We start from the raw sequence: 20,360 nt of genomic DNA on the forward strand, positions 1-20,360 counted from the left end.
AATGAAAAATGATAACACTGTATTAGGAAAAACTAACACAAACTCTTTTTAAAAATAATTTTCAATTAAATTACATTGCATCTGCTTTCATTTTCATTTGTTCAATTTCATTGACAAAATGCCTACACAAATTTAACTGGCTTTAAGTTGCAGGGAATCTCATAATGTCATTAATATGCCAATTATATTTGCGTAATGTAACACCTTTTATAGAAGTCCTTATTCAGACAAGCCCGTGGGCCCTGCTATGTTGAGACAATGCACTGAAAGTAAATTAGTAAACTTAGAAAATGTTCTCTAACCTTTTAGGGTACTAACAGAGTTGAGAGAGAACTGTCTTACTTATTTATGACAAGGTATAATTGAAATTGGCAGATAATTTCAATGTCATTTTGGCCAATGCTGTCAATTTTCTATTCATTTTTCTATGCTTCCTGTAAGTAGGCAGTGAATAGTTGATACAACTGTGTGAATATTTCAGCCTCTTGTGAACCCAGCCATCAATTCTGGAAAAAGTGTGTTTTAGCTTATGTTCTCCAGAATCACTCTTCAGATTGTTCTCAACCTTGATCCACTTGGCCAGTGGCATGTGGGTAGAAACCATCTAGTGGGCAAAGTTTAACCTTCAGCTATAGGAGGTCCTTCATGTTACTAAACCCAGTTAGCAATTGTTTCATACTGTTTGTGCGTATAGCCTTTAGATAGTCTTACAAATGCTAAGGAACAGCTTGTCTCCGCTTAGGCACTCTTCCTTCAGCCTCAGATTTTAATTATGGCATCTAGTGACATAAGGCCACAAGTGTTACACCAAACATGGAAGATGCGAGAGACCGGGGACTTGCACACTTTATAGAGGTTAAATATTGTAATTCAACTTGGTGGATAAGTATTTAATGGTCAAATGCAAGTAGCAGCTTGGATGATTGATTTGAGATCTTTCCTAATTTCTAAGGTAGCATTCAGTTCTAAGATTTTTCTCTCAACAGTTTTAGTTGCATCCCACATAGTTTGAAATGTTGCATTTTCATTTTCATTTAATTCCATCTATGCTTTTACATTTTAATTTAAACTTCCTCTTCGACTATAATTATTTAAAAGTATGTTTTAAAATTTCTATTTGATGAGATAAGAGATTCTTCTGTTCTCTTTTTGTTATTGATTTCTAGTTTGATTTTATTATGGTCAAAAAAGTCATTCTGTATGATTTTATTTTTTAAAAATGTGCTGAGGTTTGTTGCAGGGCTCCAAATATGGTCTACTTTGGCGAAAGTTTCATAGCCATTTGGAATAATAAAATAGGCATTTTGCTATTGTCTGAAATGGACTGAATTTATATACACATATGTATAGGAAAAAGGAATATGTATACATGTGCATATGTGTGTGTATATATATGAATATACATACATATTTATTCATATATATGTGTGCATATATAATAATTTCTGTTGAGTATGTTGTTGAGATTGTCTATATCCTTTTTCAGTTTTATATCTAGTGATCGTATCTGCTTTTGAGCTCTGGAAAGAAGATTATAATGTCTACATGTATAATTATGGATTTCTCCATTGCTCCTTTCAGCTCTGTCAGTTTTTAGTTATGTATTTTGAGGCTTTGTTGTTTGGTATATACACAGTTGTAATTGTATCTTCCTGTGAAATTAAACCTTTTATTATAATGTAATACAATATTCTTTTTGTCTCTAAAATTTTTTTTTGTTCTGAAGTATACTTAATCAGGTGTTAATATAGCTACTCTTGACTTTCTCATTAATATTTGCATTAATATGTAGTGAAACTCTTCTTTGAAAAAAAAAAGGGAAATAAAGCATTCTCAGACAACATAAAATAAAGAATGTATTGCCAGTAGACTTGCTTTACAGGTTAGCTTAAAAAAACACAAATAAAATAATTATTCTTTAAATATAAATAATAAAAAAAATAATTTTGAAGCATCAGAAAGGAAAAAGAAAAGTCAGAAAGAGCATAAATGTAGGTATATACAATAGACTATATCTTACGAATTTTAGAAATTATATTAGATAATTAAATCAAAAATTATAATGCTATCTTATACTAGATATAATGACATCTTAGATAGTTTTATTTAACGGTAGGGAGGGTAAAGGGAACTAATTCATAGTTGAGAGTTCATTTCATTTTGTATTTGAAAATTGTTGTACCACTTCCTTCTTTTCTTTTCTTTTTTTTTTTTTTTTGAGACGGAGTTTCGCTCTTGTTACCCAGGCTGGAGTGCAATGGCGTGATCTCGGCTCACCGCAACCTCCGCCTCCTGGGTTCAGGCAATTCTCTTGCCTCAGCCTCCTGAGTAGCTGGGATTACAGGCACGTGCCACCATGCCCAGCTAATTTTTTGTATTTTTTTAGTAGAGACGGGGTTTCACCATGTTGACCAGGATAGTCTCGATCTCACTTCCTTCTTTTCTCCATGATTTCAGATGAAAAAACCATTGACATTAGGACTGGTATCATCTTGTAGATAATCTTTCATTTCTCTCTTGCTGCTTTCAAAATGTTTTCCTTGTGTTTGATTTTCAAAAGTTTCTTTATGATTTGTTTGGCATAAATTTCTCTGCATTTAACCACTTTGGATTATTTCTTTCATGAACATTTCTATTTTTTGCCAAAGTCAAGAAATTTTCAGCTATTCATGCTTTGAATGCTCTTTCAGACCCATTGTCATTTTTCCCTTCTCTTGTGGCTGTGATAACATGAATGCTGAACCTTTAGTTATGTTCCCTCAAGTCCCTGAAGCTCTGTTCTCTTCCTCTTCTTTTTCCTCCTTTTCTTCCCCTTCCATTTCAGCTGCTCTTTTTGTCTATTTTCTCTCTACTTTTCACATTGGGTGAATTATATTGATTTGTCCTTGTGTTCCTTTATTCTATCCTCTGTCATCTCAACAACACTATTAAGCCTACACAAAGAGTTTTCTTTATTTCAAATACTGTATTTTCCTCTTTTATATATTTATTTGGTTCCTTTTTTATAACTTCTAAGTTTTTGGTGAGATTTTCTATGTTTCATATTTGTTTCAAAAGAATTTGTAATTGTTTTAGAATAGCTGTTTCAAAATCCCCATCTATTCAACAATAATTTCAACATCTGATTCATTTAAGCACTGATGGCTGTCAGTTGATTGTCTTTCCTCAGTCAAATTGTAATTTTCTTGGTTCCTAGTATGATGGATGACTTTCAGTTGTATCCTAGACATGGTTTAGTCTACTCTGAAGTCTGCAGTTCCTTGACAGTTTAATTTTTACATCCTTTGTGCTATTATTTTGGCTTGTTTTTTAGTTTTGTTGATGCTTGCGGGGTTCTCACTGGTTCTTGCTGCTGCTGCCTCAATAGGAAACTAAAAGATTACTCGGGTGGGGCTACTGGGTGTCTCTAGGTGGAGGAAAGGACTCCCAGGTTCCCTCTCTGGATGCTCATTTATTGCCAGCCCCTAACTCCAGCTGCCCCAGTGTCTCTGCTGTGTAGAGGGAGTATCAGGCCCTTATGTACACAAAAACACCTTCTGGGTCAGGATGCCTTCCATGTCTGAGTTCCTCTTTGCAGTTCTCTCTGCCATATGGGGGTCTCCTAGTGTGGGTAGAAAGTCTTAATCTGCGTGGGTCATCACTGTCAGGAGCTTGCAGTGGCAGGATTCCCCTGCCTGTGGGGACCTGGAGAGCAATTCTGGGAACAGTCACTTGCAGTGGTAGGATCCCTGTACCTGTGTCCCTTCTCTTCCCGGTGTCTCTGGGAAGGGAACTCTCAAGACCATGGTGACAAGAAGGCTTCTCAAACCCATCTGCTTGCTGTGGTCTCTCTTGCAAGTAAGTGCCATTGGCAGCTTCAGTATCTCTCTGTGGAGAAGGTCGTCTCTGGTCCAGTGGGGAGATGAGTGTTTCCTTGGTTGTCCATTGTTTGTGGGCCTCCAGATTGATTTTCTTATTAGCTCTGCCAGTTTTGTGTTTCCTATGGGGTTCCGTTCTATGTGGGGAAGGAATGGGCCTAGTTAGGTTACTCGTTTTTGTTAGGTTGGGGATCGGGAAATGCTGGCTCTGGGTCCCCTTCCTCTGTTGGTTGGGAACCGTAAGGCACCCTTTGTGTGTTGTTCCTCCAGTCTTGGGTCCCTGACCAGTATACTGTCATATCCCCTTTCAGATATTTCCCTCATTGCATTGCTATGGACTGAATGTTTGTGTAGGCCAAAAATTTGTATGCTGAAACCTAATTCCCAAGGTGTTGGAATTAGGAGGTGGGACCTTTTATGTGGCAAAGCTCTCACAAATGGAATTAGTGTTTTTTTTAGAAGAGGCTCCAGAGAGTTCTCATACCCCTTCTTCCATGTAAGTTCACAGTGAGAAGACAGGTGTCTACACACATAGATAAGAGATCCAACTGCCCAAAATCTGCCAGTAGATTGATCTTGGACTTCCCAGCCTCCAGAATTGTGGTAAAAGAAAGGTTTATTGTTTATAAGCTATCTAGTCCATGCTATTTTTTGATATAAGAGCCTAAAAGGACTGAAATATACCTCTTGTTCTGTTTCCTGAATTTATAGTTGTATTTAAAAATTTTAATGTACAGGAAGAACAAAAAAAAAGTGGCTCTATATCATCTTGTCTTAACCTGAAGTCCATAATATGTTTCTCAAAAACACTTTTTCAGTCTGAAAATTGCTCTGAGTATTTAAAATCAGATGTCAGCAAACATGACATCCATGTTGGGTAGGAAGACCCACAGAGCATCAGCTTTTCTCACTCACTTCCATCACACTTTAGAGATGTCAAGACAAAAAGTCACTCTCGTAATTAAATCCACAATGAAGAATCTTAAAATTCTTTACAAAAAGCAGTTTGTCACCGTGTGACTCTGTATGCATTTTATCCTCTCAGATGAGTGAGGCAATAAATTCAGATAAAACAAAAAAGTACACAAAGTTGTGTAACAAGTTAATGTGACATAAATTATGCAACTAATTCCTATATTGCTGGCAGTTCCAATGGGCTTTAAATGGCCACATCTAAGCAAGTTAACTAATTTCATTTGTGAGAACTACCTGAAAGGGCTATATAAAGAAATTTTTAAAGAAAAATATGTATACATATTAATATTCACATATATGCAATATACATATATAGAGAGAGATAAGTGGAGAAAAGATACCTATTGCAAAATGGAAAGGAACACCATGCATCTGTTGACTTTAAGTCCTGAATGTTGGCCTCCCTGCTCATGATGAAATGAAGAATTTATTCCTTGATTGCAAGCCATCCACAGCTACTCAAGCAAATGGTGATTTGAAGAATAATTTATTTTTTAGCTTTTACGATATCTGAGATTTCTGTGGTAGTATCCAGATTTTGTCCTACAAACTTGCAGTAAATACACAAGTCAGAACACGAATATTTCATCTAATACATCAGACTCTATGCTAGACTGAATGAATCCCCAAAATACGTACTTAAAGTAAGGACCTTGAGACGACATTATACTGGGGTATAGACTGGGATCAACATATTTCCAAGGGACTTTATAAGAGAGTCTTTATACGGGTATCAGAGTCAGAGAGATATGAGTGCAGGAGCAGAGATCTGTATAATGTAAGTGAGGGACCACAAGCCAAAAAATGCAAGCAGCTTCTAGAAGCTGGAAAGGCAAGGAAATAGATTCTCCCCTAGAGCTTCCAGAAAGAATGCAGCCCTGCCGACATCTTGATTTTGTATCTCCTGAACTCCAGAACTATAAGTAAAGTTTTTTTTTTGTTTTAAGCTACTACATTTGTGGTGATTTGCAACAGCGGCAGTAAGAAACAAAGCCTCCAACTTAGTTTTCTTGGAAGCATATTCACTTGCACAATATCATCAAATCTTTTCCATCCCTTTGCCCAAAACCTTACTGTTCTTTTGCCTAACTGACAAACGGGAGAAATAAAAACTTTTTCTGGACTCTGTTTTGGAAACCGTACTACTGCTAAGATTCTTACTCCAAAAATCCTCTGAAGGCACAAAGATTTTCATCTCAAAATGAATTTGTGTGTGTTTGGGTACATGTAAATGCCAAAGTTTCTTTCTGATCACACATACACGACATATGCACACATGAATATATATATATATATATATATATATATATATATATATTTATATATATATAATATATATATTTTATATATATATTATATATATATATTTTATATATATATATATTTATTTATTTATTTATAAATTAGTCTTAGACAATGTATGCTACCATGTTAATACGACTTGATGTAGGTAAGTTTTTTTTTTTTTTTTTCTGTTCACTACTGGATTTCCAGAACCCAGAACAGTCAAGACCTATTGAACAATGAAAAATTCAATTGAGTACTAATACAAACTATAACTCTGTTTATCTCCAGTTATCAGGACTGGGTGTCTTCCAAGCTCACAGTCACAAGCTAAAAACTAGATCTTGTTGCTTTTTTCTTACCAAATTATCGCATGCTGACATCGTGTGTGCCTTATAATTGAAAAGCTTAACTCAGACTTATAGGCTAATGCACATGGTTTTGGGGGGCTTTAAAAATTTTGATTCAGCTGTATGCTTATTGGTGACAACTCTAACTTAGTTGTGGTAATCAAAAGAGATAGCAAATTCATGTTAATGAAGAAGCGATGAGTAACATTCTCTATAACTATGTTGAAATGATTCAGAAGGGAGCCAGGTAGGATAGGGTGTACACCAATGTTTTTTTGAAAGAGAGAAATTAAAAATTCAGGATGAAATCCATTACTGATATAATCAAATGTCATTTCATCTAAACTTTGAGGTATCTGGAATGTTTGCTGTGATACAAGTTTGTCATGAAAACACAGCTGGAAATCACATCACAGATGAAGGAAGCTAAGCTAATGTCACCCTTTCTGGTGAATTAGCAAGCATAGAAAAGCATAATAATAATTATTATTATTTGAGACAGAATCTCCCTCTGTCACCCAGGCTGGAGTGCAGTGGTGTGATCTCAGCTCACTGCAACCTTTGCCTCCCAGACTCAAGTGATTCTTCTGCTTCAGCCTCCTGAGTAGCTGGTACCACAGGCATGTACCACCACACTTGGATAATTTTTATATTTTTAGTAGAGACAGGGTTTCACCATGGTGGCCAGGCTGGTCTTGAACTCCTGAACTCAAGTGATAGACCTGCCTCAGCCTCTCAAAGTGCTGGGATTACAGGCGTGAGCCACCGTGCCTGGTTATAAAAGATTAAATTGTAATGGCATAAGGAGAGGAATGGTTTCATACATCAGTATTCATCCTTTATCTTGGTTCTGCTCTCCAAGCTCCTGGATCATTTTAGGCAGGCTCACTGACTTTTACTTTGGGTTCCTGTAAATTCAGATCTTTTTTTGTTCCCAGATAGGTTTTTGAATTTCAGAGTTTAGGGGGAAGAGAAACAGAGAGGTGAGAATTGATTTTAAAAGTGTAATATAATATGCATTTTTGAATATCATGTGTGGTAGTGTTTTCTTCAGTTTATGTTGATGCTAGAAGTGCTTATAATAAGAAAGAAAGAAAGAGAAAGAGGGAGAGAGGGAGGAGAAAGAAAGAAGAAAGCAAGAAAAATAAAAACAGAAAAAAATGTATTGAATGTAATAGTAATTGTAAAGAATATGATAATGTAATAAATGTATTGTCATTACGTCTTAGAACTTTATTTAGTTTTCACCCTAATTATATTTTTAAAAGAAGCATTGCAACTGAGAATATAAGCTCATTTACCTACTGATTTTAAAAATCAATTAATTAAAATGTCTTAATACCATATACATATGAAGCATTCTGAAATACCTTCCCAGTTAAGGTGACAGATTTTAAATAAATATTTCATAGAACGTTATTTTGCATTCAACCTAATATTGTAAGACGTTTTGCCTACAGTATCACCAGATTGATTCTACTTTTCCACAAACATCATTATCATGTTTTCTCTCTGCCCTCCCTTCTGTGGCTTCCTGGGATCTGGGATGTTCACATCAAACATAGCCAACAATTTAACATGCCATTAGAGGCTTCACAATGTTTTCTAACTTCCTTTCTTCCTCCCTTCCCCTCCCCTTCTCTTCATCTTTCTGCTTTTCTCTCTCTCTCCAGTTAAACAGTGAGTCCTTGCCATATGTGGGCATTATTCTTAGCACTGGTACCATTATAGGGAACAGGACAATCAGGATCTCTATTTATTTGAACACCCTGTAATGAAGAAGGATGTTTAGTAGAACAGCAACACTAGGCTTACACCAAAGAAGCCCAAATAAAGGAGGTCACAGCACAGAGTCTGAAGCTGTTCCAGTCTTGACTCCATAACTGATAAATGCATGACTTGAGATGCCATGTAATCTTCCTAAGGCCATTTTTAAAAAGCTACAGACAAGGAATAATAAGAAGGAGGAGGAGGAAAGGAAGAATGATAACTGCTTAATACATTTCCCGAGAATACTAGTTGAGATAATATTTATAACTGCAATTGAATATTGTAAAGTCTCAATCACTGTTAGCTGCTATCTTTATCATTATTATTATGTGTTGTTGTTAGAGGTTGGGTTAAACAATATACATGTGCTTAAGGAGTTCAGCTGGATTTGAGAACTGCAAAAAAGCTTCCTATGCCTTATAAAAATAATGATTTTCATCCAGTCTATCCAGTCTGTGACAGACTGGATAAAAAAAAAAAAATGCGGCACATATACATCCACAGAATACTATACAGCCATGAAAAAGGATGAGTTCAAGTCCTTTGCAGGGACATGGATGAAGCTGGAAACCATCATTCTCAGCAAACTGACACAGGAACAGAAAACCAAATACCACATGTTCTCACTCATAAATGGTTGTTGAACAATGAGAACACATGGACACAGAGAGGGGAACATTACAAACTGAGGCCTGTTGAGGTGTGCGGGGGAGCTAGGGGAGGGATAGCAAGGGATAGAGGGACCGGGGAGGGCTAACATTAGGAGAAATACCTAATATAGGTGATTGGGTATTGGATACAGCAAACCACCATGGCATGTGTATACCTATGTCACAATCCTCCATGACCTGCACATGTACCCAAGAACTTAAAGTACAATACAAATAAATAAAGAAATAAAATAAATAATGGTTTTTAATAACCAAAAAATTATTCCACCTGGAATCCAATAGATTTGGAATAGGTAACCAGGATAGTTGAAAATGGCCCTAGTTTGATTTTCTTCCCAGGGCTCTTCCAAATTAGGAGAACAAAGGTGAGTTTGTCAACCAAAACATAACATAATGTACTTGTGCTGCTCGAGTGAAGGAGCCCCACACAGCACATGCCTCCCAGATCCTCTTTGGCTGCCTCTTTTATCTGCTGCTTTGCAACCTGAAAGAGGTTAATAAAGCATTGCAGAGAATAAAGAGCATGTACCGTATAAAAATGACAATGGAGAGACTGGAAATGTTGGATCATCTGGTGAATGAAGGGCATATCATTCATTCCTGGACATACATTTATTTTCAGTTCCAATTATTATTGCTGAATCCATGCAAGAGGTAACATATGAAGCAAAGCTGGCAAATTTGTTCATCAATGACCCAGGGAATGAGAAGAGGGAAATAAAAGATAGCTTATGAAATGAGTCACTGCTGGGTCTTGTGTTGGTATTTCTGAACATACTATTTTTGTCTAGATCCTTTTATGCTCATTACTGAAATTATAGTGAAAGATAAATGAAGGAAGCCTACACAAAGAACTTCAGGATCATAATGGCCGTTATTTGAAGAATAATGATTTGCATTTCATTGCAGAGATAGTGATTCCATTAACACACACACAAAAAAAAAGATGGCAAAAAAGGATGTAGGTCATAGAGGAGGTGACTTAGTGTGATGAGTAGTGACATTAATAACAATGGCCTTGGACCAGGAATCAGACATCCTGGCAGACAATTCAATACATTTCTAGCTGGCAGGGCAGTCCTGGGTCATCGAGGAAATAAATCCTTGAACCCCCCATGCTTTAATGTGTCAAGTGCAGGGAGCCTTTAGAACCTTCCTCATATTTCTCAAAAGTGGTTGTGCCAATCAGAGGAGAACCGGCCACTATGCTTCTCCTCATCAGCTAAAACAATAAACTGCTATGACTATATCAATAATTCATTTAACTAAATCCTATTGATGTTTTCGTTGGAATGTATGCATTTATCAGAGTATAGATTTGCTTTTAAATCTGTAAGTCTCAACTTATACTTGATTTGTAAATACCGTATTTTTTAAATCAGTAAAGTCACACTATCCCCATTCTTTTTTCTCTTCATCTGTCTTTTTCCTCTGGATGTATTTTGCTGGAAACATACATGGAATTCTAAACCTTTTCTACTCATAGTGTCCAAAGTATGGCTGGGCGTGAGCAGCTTTGGCATCTATCAGGAGTTTATTAAAAATGCAGACCCTCGGGCTCCACCCTTCCCTTGTGGGACCAGACTTTGCATTTTAACAAGAATCCCAGGTGATTCCTTTTGTACCTTACATGTGAGGAGCACTAATTTAATTCAATTTAATTGTCAGGTTGGTTTTGAATCATCATTTATTTCATACTAGAGTGGAGAAGATAAGAATAAAGACTCAAAACAAATTACACAAACTCTCAAACCAGGCTTAGGGTTGAGAGAAGTCTCTAGTGGTCTAGTCCAGATTCCTCTTCTTAAATTGAAAGGAATAATAATATGCCCAAGGTTATATTCTTACTGAGCCACAAGCAAAAATCTTAATCTGCTGACTAGAGTCGTAGGTACTTTTCAACAATACCATGTTGACAAAATTACTTTGCTACTGAACTTTTCTATTTTCTCTCTCCGGCCACAGAAAAGTTAATCACAGGTTCTCTGGATTACCCTTGGTGACTTGGTCTGTGACTCTTAGGCGCCTGTGTGCATGTACTTATTTATAGCAGAAAACAACTATAAACCGCTCAGTGGAGACCAAGGTCATTGAGGCTGCGTTAGTGGTGGCTTGGCTAATTCACTACCCTTTGCCTCTGGCTCCTAAATTATGGAGTAGAAGATGTTTCATCTTTACAGAGACTTTTGACAGTCTTAGCTGAAAAGCCTCTGAGAAGTGAAGAGCATTACTGTGCCCTGCAAATGAAAACTACACCATTCTGCGAACTCTCTCTGTATCTGGAACTGAAACTGAAATTCACAGCTGTCATTGGTGTAAATCATATATTACCCAGCAGTTTATTCCCATAGGCAGAGCCAAAGTCGTTTTGCAATTTATGAGCTGCACACACTTGGTTCTCTGTGGAAATAACAGTCTATGATAGAAAGAATAATAGATTTGGGGTTAGATGTTCTGGCTTTGAGCCTCACTTTCTCCACTTACTACTTCAGTGCCTAGAGGCTGCTATTCCATCTCTCTGGGCTTCTATTCCTTCTTTTCAAACAGCCTTAATTCTACTTGTGTCAAGATATTCTCCTCTAGTGTTTGCCATTGACACTGTATTTTTCATCTGCCCCAGTGTAGAGAACATCTTTCCACTGTTCCAGTGTTCATAATATTTTTCCTTTTCTAAGACCACTAGCTATTTATTTTGCTGTCCATGTGGCCCCAGGCAATGTAACTCTACACTCAGCTCTTCCAGGACAGTATGTGACCATGTTGAGGCCAATGAGCACACTCAATGCCCTCTGGTCTCAAAAACTGTGTTCAGTGGTTGACATGTGAACTAATGCAGTAGCCCAATGGGATGGTCCCCGGACTGGCCAGTGAATGCTGAATCCAAGAGTTTCACTTCCCTTTCACCATACAAGGAACAAGATGTATGTCATTTTTATGACCATTTACTTCCACAAGAGATACCAACTTGAGGACAAAACTGACACATTGAGGTGGCAGAGATGAAAGAACTAGAGCCTGAAGGGCACGATTGACTTCTGGATCAAGACACACTTATAAACAACTTTATCTCTGTACTTTTCAGTTATCTAAAACAGTTCTCTTTGTTGCTTATACAACGTTGAGTGTGTGTATTTCTACACCAGGAAACCTAATCATGTGGGCTAATATAAGCATTGTGGTCACAGCAATGTTTTTAAGCAGCCAAATTTTCACACATTTTTAAAAATATTATTTATAATTTATTCCACTCCAAAAAACATAGCATGGGATGTTGTTTAGACAAGCAATGCTAAGGGTTCTTTGAATACTGAGATAAAAATACACACACACACATATACATGTGTGTATATAGACACACATATATATACACACATGTGTATATATGTGTGTATATAGACATATATGTGTATACATATATACATGTGTGTATATATATGCACACATATATGTGTGCATATGTTTTGCAAACTATGAAGTACTCACAAATCTAAAATATCATTATTTACAAAGCAGTGAGTCTTAAGGAAACACTAATCTTGGTCTTACTTTATTTGAGGTAAATAAACTAAAGGAATCTATAGGTCTTATTCCGCAAATAGTGAATATACATACACACACAATTTCCACAGAATCTCACAGAGGTCACGGACAAATTTCACAGGTCATTTATTATGTCTTCAGGACTGATCTTTCGGAATTGATTCTTAATGTATAGTTTATGGGCACATAGCTTAACAAAGATTTTTAAAACCATACACTGTCCTAAGCACCAGTGCATTCTAAGAATTCCTCCATCAAACATATCTTCTTAGAAACTCCCACTTCAAACTCTATTAGAATTCAGTCAAAGCCCTATTACAATCAAAATCACAATTAGAGATGTTCAGTTGAAGTCAATGGTCCTATGCTTTTCTTGTGACCTGCCTTTACATGTCTCCCTAAATTATTTCATAATAAGGTGGGAAAAATTTTGATGGCTTTCTAAAACACAGATTGAAGTAGAAAAAAAAAACACATTAAATTCAAGATTTTATTTGTGAAGTCATTTTATATCCATCTAAAAGCAACTCAGAAGATTTCTATAGCTCCCTCTTCCAAACAAACTTCAGAAAGGAGAGGGCAGCAGACAGATATGGGAAAAGGGAGGCAGGTTTAGTGTGAGTAACAAAGTATTTCCATCCTCCCCCACTCATCCACTACAAACTTTGGGCTATGAAAAATCTTCAGCACAAAAGAGCAATAGTGAATTTATGATGTGAGCTTGGGTAGAGGGCTGCAGTTTTAGAGTTGGAAAAACCATGATTTGAATTACAATTTTCCCACCTTCTTGCTATGTGACATGGGGAATTTACTTAATTAATTTCTAACTGCTACCCCTGCTTTTGCTCTTTCCTTTCTCTTTAAAGCCTTTTCTCAACATCCTTCTCATTGCCTATACCTCTCCAGCCATGCCAAAATGTGGTAGCATGTTCTTCCCTAATGGACTGCCTGTAACAGTCATCTGCAGACAGTTACAGGGTTTACTCTCTCACCTTCGGGCATTTGCTTCCATCTCACAGTTTCATGGAAGGAAGTCCTGAGCCCCATGGTTTAGTACTGCAACTCCTTCATGTTGCTCTAAGGTTTATGTTCCTTAGTCCATATGATCTTGAACAGGCTATATTATATTAACATATATGTAAACATTGTGTTTATTGTATCTTCTTTGCCAGATTATAAACTCTGGAGAGATAGGAGAAAGTAGAATTGACTGATTCTCCAAAGTCATCCCATCACCTAGAAGAGTGTCTGGCATAATAGGAACTCAGTGCATGTTTGATTTATATAATTAAATATATTAATCTCTGTGAATTTTTTTAAATCTGGAAATCGGACAATATGATATTACTGAGGTAGACCACCACTACCGAGGGAGTTCTAACTGTACCTCTGTAAACAAAACCACAAGGAAGGTTACACAGCAGCTGGGTGGGGCCCGCAGCAGCTCAGCAATGCTTCTGCTGGCAGACTGTGATGGGACTACCTCCTCACTGCACAGGGCATCTCCGAAAAAAGGCAGCAGTGAGAGTTCTGCATGGCTCCAGCCCTTCCACCCCGGTTGCAATTGGAGAGTAGTAGCCATGGCTCTTCACTATCCTATGGCCGTGGGCCTCAACAAGGGCCACAAGGTAACCAAGAACACGGGCAAGCCCAGGCACAGTTGCTGCTGCAGGCGTCTGACCAAACACACCAAGTTTGTATGGGACATGATCCTGGAAGAGTGTGGCTTTGCCCCATACGAGCGGCACACCATGGAATTGCTGAAGGTCTCCAAGGACAAACAGGCCCTCAAGTTCATCAAGAAAAGGGTGGGGACACACATCCGTGCAAAGAGGAAGTGGAAGGAGCTGGGCAATGTCCTGGCTACCATGAGGAAAGCCACTGCCAAGAAAGACTGAGCTCGCTCCCCTGCCGTCTCCCCAAAATAAACAGCTGCACCTCCGCTGCCGCCAAAAAAAGGCAGCAACATGTCAGAAACTTATAAATAATGCTCCACCTTCCCAGGACAGAGCACCTGGGAAAAGAGGCGGTTATGAGTTCCACTATAGAAGACTTAAACACACCTGCCCAGCAGCTCTGAACACAACAATGGAACTCCCAGCATAGTACCTGAGCTCTGATACGGGACAGGCTGTCTCCTCAAGCAGCTCCCTGATCCCCATATATCCAAAGAGGTACCTCATAAAGGAGAGCTCAGGCTGACATCTGGCAGGTACCCTTCTGGGATGAAGATAACAGAAGAAGAAACTGGCACAACTCTTGCTGTTCTGCAGCCCCTGCAGGTGATTCCCAGGCAAACAAGGTCTGGAGTGGACCTCCAGCAGACCTGCAGCAAAGGGGCCTGTTAAAAAGAAAACTGAAAACCAGAAAGGAATAGCTTCGACATCAACAAAAAGGATGCCCACTCAGAGACCCCCTCTGAAAGTCACCAGCTGCAAAGACTACAGGTAGATAAATCTATGAAGATTGGAAGAAACCAGTGCAAAAGGATGAAAACACCCAAAACCAGAATGCCTCTCTCCTCCTCCCAGGGATCATAACTCCTTACTAGCAAAGGAACGAAGCTGGATGGAGGATGAGTCTGATAAACTGACAGAAGCAGGCTTCAGAAGGTGGGTAATAAGAAACTTTGCTGAGCTAAAAGAACATGTTCTAACCAATGCAAAGAAATGAAGAAACTGGAAAAAAGGTTAGATTAAATGCTAAGTAGAATAACCATCTTAGAGAGGAGCGTAAATGAATTGATGGAGCTGAAAAACACAACACAAGAACTTCAAGAAGTACACACAAGTTTCAATAGCCGAATTGACCAAGCAGAAGAAAAGATATCAGAAATTGAAGATAAACTCAGTGAAATAAAATGAAAAGGCAAGATTCAAGAAAAAATAGTGAAAAGAAATGAACAAAGCCTCCAAGAAATACGGGATTATGTGAAAAGACCTAATCTACATTTGATAGGCGTACCAGAATGTAACGGAGAGAAGGAATCCAAGTTGGAAAACAAACACTCTTCAGGATATTATCCAGGAGAACGTCCCCAACCTAGCAAGGCAGGCCAATAATCCAGTCCAGGAAATACAGAGAACACCACAAAGATATTCTTCAAGAAGAGCAATCTCACAAAGTTTTTCACATGTTAAAAATTTTTATTTGCTGTGTTTACCACATAGTTCGTTAATAACTGTATCTTCCCTGTATCCTTTCCAAAGCACATTGTTAGAGATTTCAAAGGCCAATATTGTGTTTGAGAAGCCAGAATCTTCATTTTCTGCCATATTTAGTGTTTGCATGACCAAAAACTCTACATGATTTGGTGAAGATTGTGTGTTATGTCTTGAGGACAAGGTCAGCATATGATTATTTCAAGGGACAGGAATGCTAAAATATGAAAGCAAGTTTAGGTTTGAAACACAAATATCAATAGGAAAAAGAAAATGTTAAAGTGAGATGGTTACAAGTGCTGTTTAACCAGTTATGTTTAAGCTGAGCCCTTCACTTCATGTTATCCCTTGAGGCAGGAAGAGAAAAAAACAATCAAGATCAAGGAAACAGTTGTTAGGTCCCAACCTGAGAGATAATTGGGTCAAGACTTTTGTTTGAGGAAATTTTATTTCTGGAGATAAACAGATTCTTATGGCTTTTAGAAGAAGTATTAAAGGTTTGTCTCTCTCTTTCACACTGCATTCTTATTTTTATACAAGGTTGGGGCCAGCTTAGAGGAAACACACACAATCCCTGATAATTAGAAGTGCTGACATAAATTGGTCATATTCATGGAAAATTATTAATCCAAGTGTGAAGTCTAGGCTGTTCATAAAGGAAGTCCCAATTTGGGTTTATTTCTAGGGAGAGTGAATCTTGGTAACATTTAGACACATGTGAAAACAAGGGTGGATGCAAGTCCCTTCAAGAAAGACAAGGATACAATGCTCAGGACCAGGCAAACAGAAATGGGAGGAAAGGAATACCTGAGGGACAGCTATTCTATGACCGAAATAATTTTGTTTAGTTTTTCAGGTTTAAAAATTTTTTAATTTTAACTTTGATAATGCTGTTCTTTGCCAAGCAAAGGTTATTGTGGTTTTACAGTACAACCTAGCAGTTTCTTCTGTTATTGTTCATGATTTTGAGTCATAATTGGGAAGTTTTTTCCTCTAAAGGATTATGGCAGAATTTATCCATTTTCCCTAATACCAGTATGATTTTATATTTTCCATTAAAATCAATACTAGGAATTGTCTTCTTTAAGATAATAGATACTTACTGTGTGCTTAGAACTGTACATGAACTAACCGACTTAGTCTTCACTACAATTTTGAGATACGGATGTTATGTATTCCATGCATATACGTATAAAAGGAGAAATTGAGAGTCAGAGAAGTGAAGTGAATTCTAACAGATCATGCAGCTCATAAGTAGCAGTGCAGCAGAGCCATGAGTTCAGCCTACCTCTAATTCTGGAGTACTTAAAGACCATAGGATGCTGGTTTCCTGAAAGACACAGTCAGAATAAGAGATTTATGGGATAGGATAATGGTGAAGGAGAACAAGCGACACATTGTACTGTTTTATGGAGAAGAGAGATGCAATAAGACAATTTCCATAGGTCCTAAAGAATATTATCTTGTTTGGCTTTGGGTATTTCCTCCCACTGACACAATAATTTACAAAAGTGACTTTGATCCAATGAATCTGATCAATGTTTCAATAATTAGAATTTGTCAGTTTCACTGTTATCTTCCACTCATATCATTTCGCTGTGTACTTTCTGAGTAAGTGCTACCACCTATATTTACTTTCAAGAGGAAAGGAAGCTCATGTGTAACAAAACCTCAGAACTGATTAAAGAGTGCCTAAAAGTATATCTCAAAATCCAGGCTTATCCATTGGGCTCAAAGCTTTAGATGTGATAAATCATACATAATGCAAGAGCAAAAGAGTTAGAGAAAGTTCACCAAAAATCATTTGAACTTTCATTAAGAGAGTGTTACAGCTGCCTCTCCTCCATCACAACATTAAGCATCTCATTATCATTAGCTCTCTTTGTGGGTTTTAACAATTGTCTTTTCATCTGAACACCACTTCATGCTCTGACCCAACAAATGCAATTTTGACCCCATTAACCTGGTTGGTGTTAATATTGGAATAATAAAGAATTGAAACTAGTCTCCATATGAATGGTTAGTTGGAGTCTTATTTAAATTTGATAGTTGAGTTTTCTGGCCATTGTCATGGGTTTTGCCCTCCAACTAGGTCAACCAGCATCTCTTGGAGACCCAGAGTTTGTGTAAAGGCATGGCAATGAATAGATGGATATGAAGTTCTATTCATCAGTAGAAAATACAAAAGAAGTTAATGTTCTTCAGTGTAGTGGAAAGACCCTTAGAGATGATCCCACCTTAACCAAATGGCAAAAGAACAGAGGAGGGGGATAGATTTGAGGGTAGTTGTACATGTTTTCACAGCTATATGAAAAAAAGACAGCTATGTGAATTTTGTTTTGTAAGGTTGACAGATTTAGTAAATAAAAATAAAGGATTCCCAGTTCCATTAGAATTTCTGATAAGCAAAGAATAATTTTTTAGTACAATGTAATATTTAGAAAATATTTATATTAAATAAAAATTCTTGTTTATCTGGATTTGAAGTTTACCTGGGCATAGTAAAATTTATCTGCAGTCCTAGTCTGGGGCATATTTGGTTTTAGGATTTTGGCAGCTACACCTACACAATTATCTGGTTAAGAGAGGAACAGGCTCTTCCTCTATGATCATACAGAAAATGTAACAGAAGCTGCTTTCTCTGTTCCCGGTATTCCAACATCTGCCAGATTTTGAGGGACAGAATAAAACCCTGCCTGTAAATCATAATGTTTTCATTTCTTCAGTGCAGTTGAATATTTAGTCTTGTTGTTCACCAAATGGTATTAATGAGAAAATAGGTCAGTGGATTATTTCCCTTGAGATCTAGTTAGCACTAAAAAAAAAAAAATCATGACATTTTACAGCTTGGAGGAATCAAACCAAAAGTCTGTGCAACTCCCATCTTTTTAAATAAAGAACTGGAGTCTCAAGCTGTTCAGAGACTTGTCAAAGGTCAAAGGGTAAGTGGCACTGATTCTATGACCCACTCTGCTGGGTCAAATGTGAGCATTTTATTATTTAATTTTCACTGCCAGTCTGAGAATAAGTAAAATGAAGGTGGTGCAAAAGTAATTGTACTTTCAGACTGTGACTTGTAAATCATTGTAACTAGGCTCAAACACATCTTTTTAATGTCAAAACAGGGGCTATTACAATAAACACACATTTTTTGCCAATGAGAAATAAGTGTTTATTTTTGTAGTGTGAAAATTTGTGCTTCAGGATTCAACAAACTCTTGGAAAATATTTTCAGCATCCTGCTGGTTGTAGAAACATTTTTTTTCTGCAAAAAGTTATCAAGATGCTTGAAGGAGTAGTAGTTGGTTGGCAAGAAGTCAGGTGAATATGGTGGATGAGGCAACTTTGTAGCCCAATTCTTTCAACTTTTGAAGTATCTATTGTGGGACATGTGGTTGGGCATTGTCATGGAGAAGTTATATCCCTTCTGTTGACCAATACCAGCTACAGGCACTGAAGTTTTCAGTGCATCTCACTGATTTGCTGCACATACTTCTCAGGTGTAATGGTTTGGCCAGGATTCAGAAAGTTGAGGTGGATCCGACCAGCAGCAGACCACCAAATGGTGACCATGACCTGTTTTTGGCACAAGCCTGGCTTTCAGTAGTGCTTCGGAGCTTCTTCTCAGTCCAACCACTGAGCTGATCATATAAAATCCATTTTTTGTTGCATGTCACAGTCCAAGAGAGAAATGGTTCACTGTTTTGTAGAATAAGAGAAGACGACACTTCAAAATGATGATTTTTTTTTTTAATTTTCACTCAGCTCATGAGGCACCCACTTATCAAGCTTTTTCACCTTTCCAATTTGCTTCAAATGCTGAATGACCATAAAATGGTCAACTTTAAGTTATTCGGCAACTTCTCATGTAGTTTTGAGAGGATCAGCTTCAATAATTGCTCTCAATTGGTTGTTGTCAACTTTCAATGGCCAGCCACTACACTTCTCATCTTCAAGAGCCTCGTCTCCTTAGCAAAACTTCTTGAACCACCACTGCACTATTTGTTCATTAGCAGTTCCTGGGCCAAATGCATTGCTGATGTTGTGAGTTGTTTTCACTGCCTTACTACCCATTTTGAACTAGAATTTTAAAAATTGCTCAAATTTGCTTTTTGTCTAATACCATTTCCATACTCTAAAATAAACATAAAATAAACAGCAAGTAGTAAGTCATTAGGAAAACAACATAAAGTGAGAGATGTCCATTAAAATGATGTGTAGCATGACCATGTTTATTTAAGAATGTATTCCAGTCTCAAACAGCAAATTCCAAGGCAAAAACTTCAATTACTTTTGCACTCACCTAATATAACCACAATTTTATAGATTAAAAAGGACCTGAGTGAAGTTAACTAATTTTTATTGAAGAAGGACAGAAAATATCAGAGCTGAATGTGAAATGAAAATTGTCTGAATGTTGAGTGTATTCTCTCTTAATCTCTACAAAATCTCTCTCTTCCCAATTCCTCCGTTTCTACACACACACACACACACACACACACACACACACACACACACACACATACACCATGCCATAGGCATAAATACTTCTATTGTATGAGTTATATAAAGTACTTGTTAAGGAGCCAAATCAAGATTTGTAGGTTTCTTAACATAAATCTAGCACCAGGACAGAAATAAACAATTTGAGATGGGCTATAAGTATCACTCCCACCCAGGTATGGCATGCTTACAATATCAGAGGATAGTGCCAGGGTTGGGCTGTGAGTTCTTGAGTAGAACACCCCTACT

The 20,360-nt window shown here is 37.3% G+C and overlaps 1 long non-coding RNA gene and 1 pseudogene across 1 annotated transcript in view; both read left to right on the plus strand.

Moving 5' to 3' along the window:
• Positions 1-20,360, plus strand: part of LOC101027427 (uncharacterized) — a 165,495-nt gene that overhangs the window by 102,428 nt on the left and 42,707 nt on the right. The window lies entirely within an intron of this gene.
• Positions 14,014-14,345, plus strand: LOC120367592 (large ribosomal subunit protein eL36 pseudogene; annotated as a pseudogene).

The sequence above is a fragment of the Saimiri boliviensis genome, chromosome 8, assembly GCF_048565385.1.
Source record: "Saimiri boliviensis isolate mSaiBol1 chromosome 8, mSaiBol1.pri, whole genome shotgun sequence".
NCBI lineage: Eukaryota > Metazoa > Chordata > Mammalia > Primates > Cebidae > Saimiri > Saimiri boliviensis.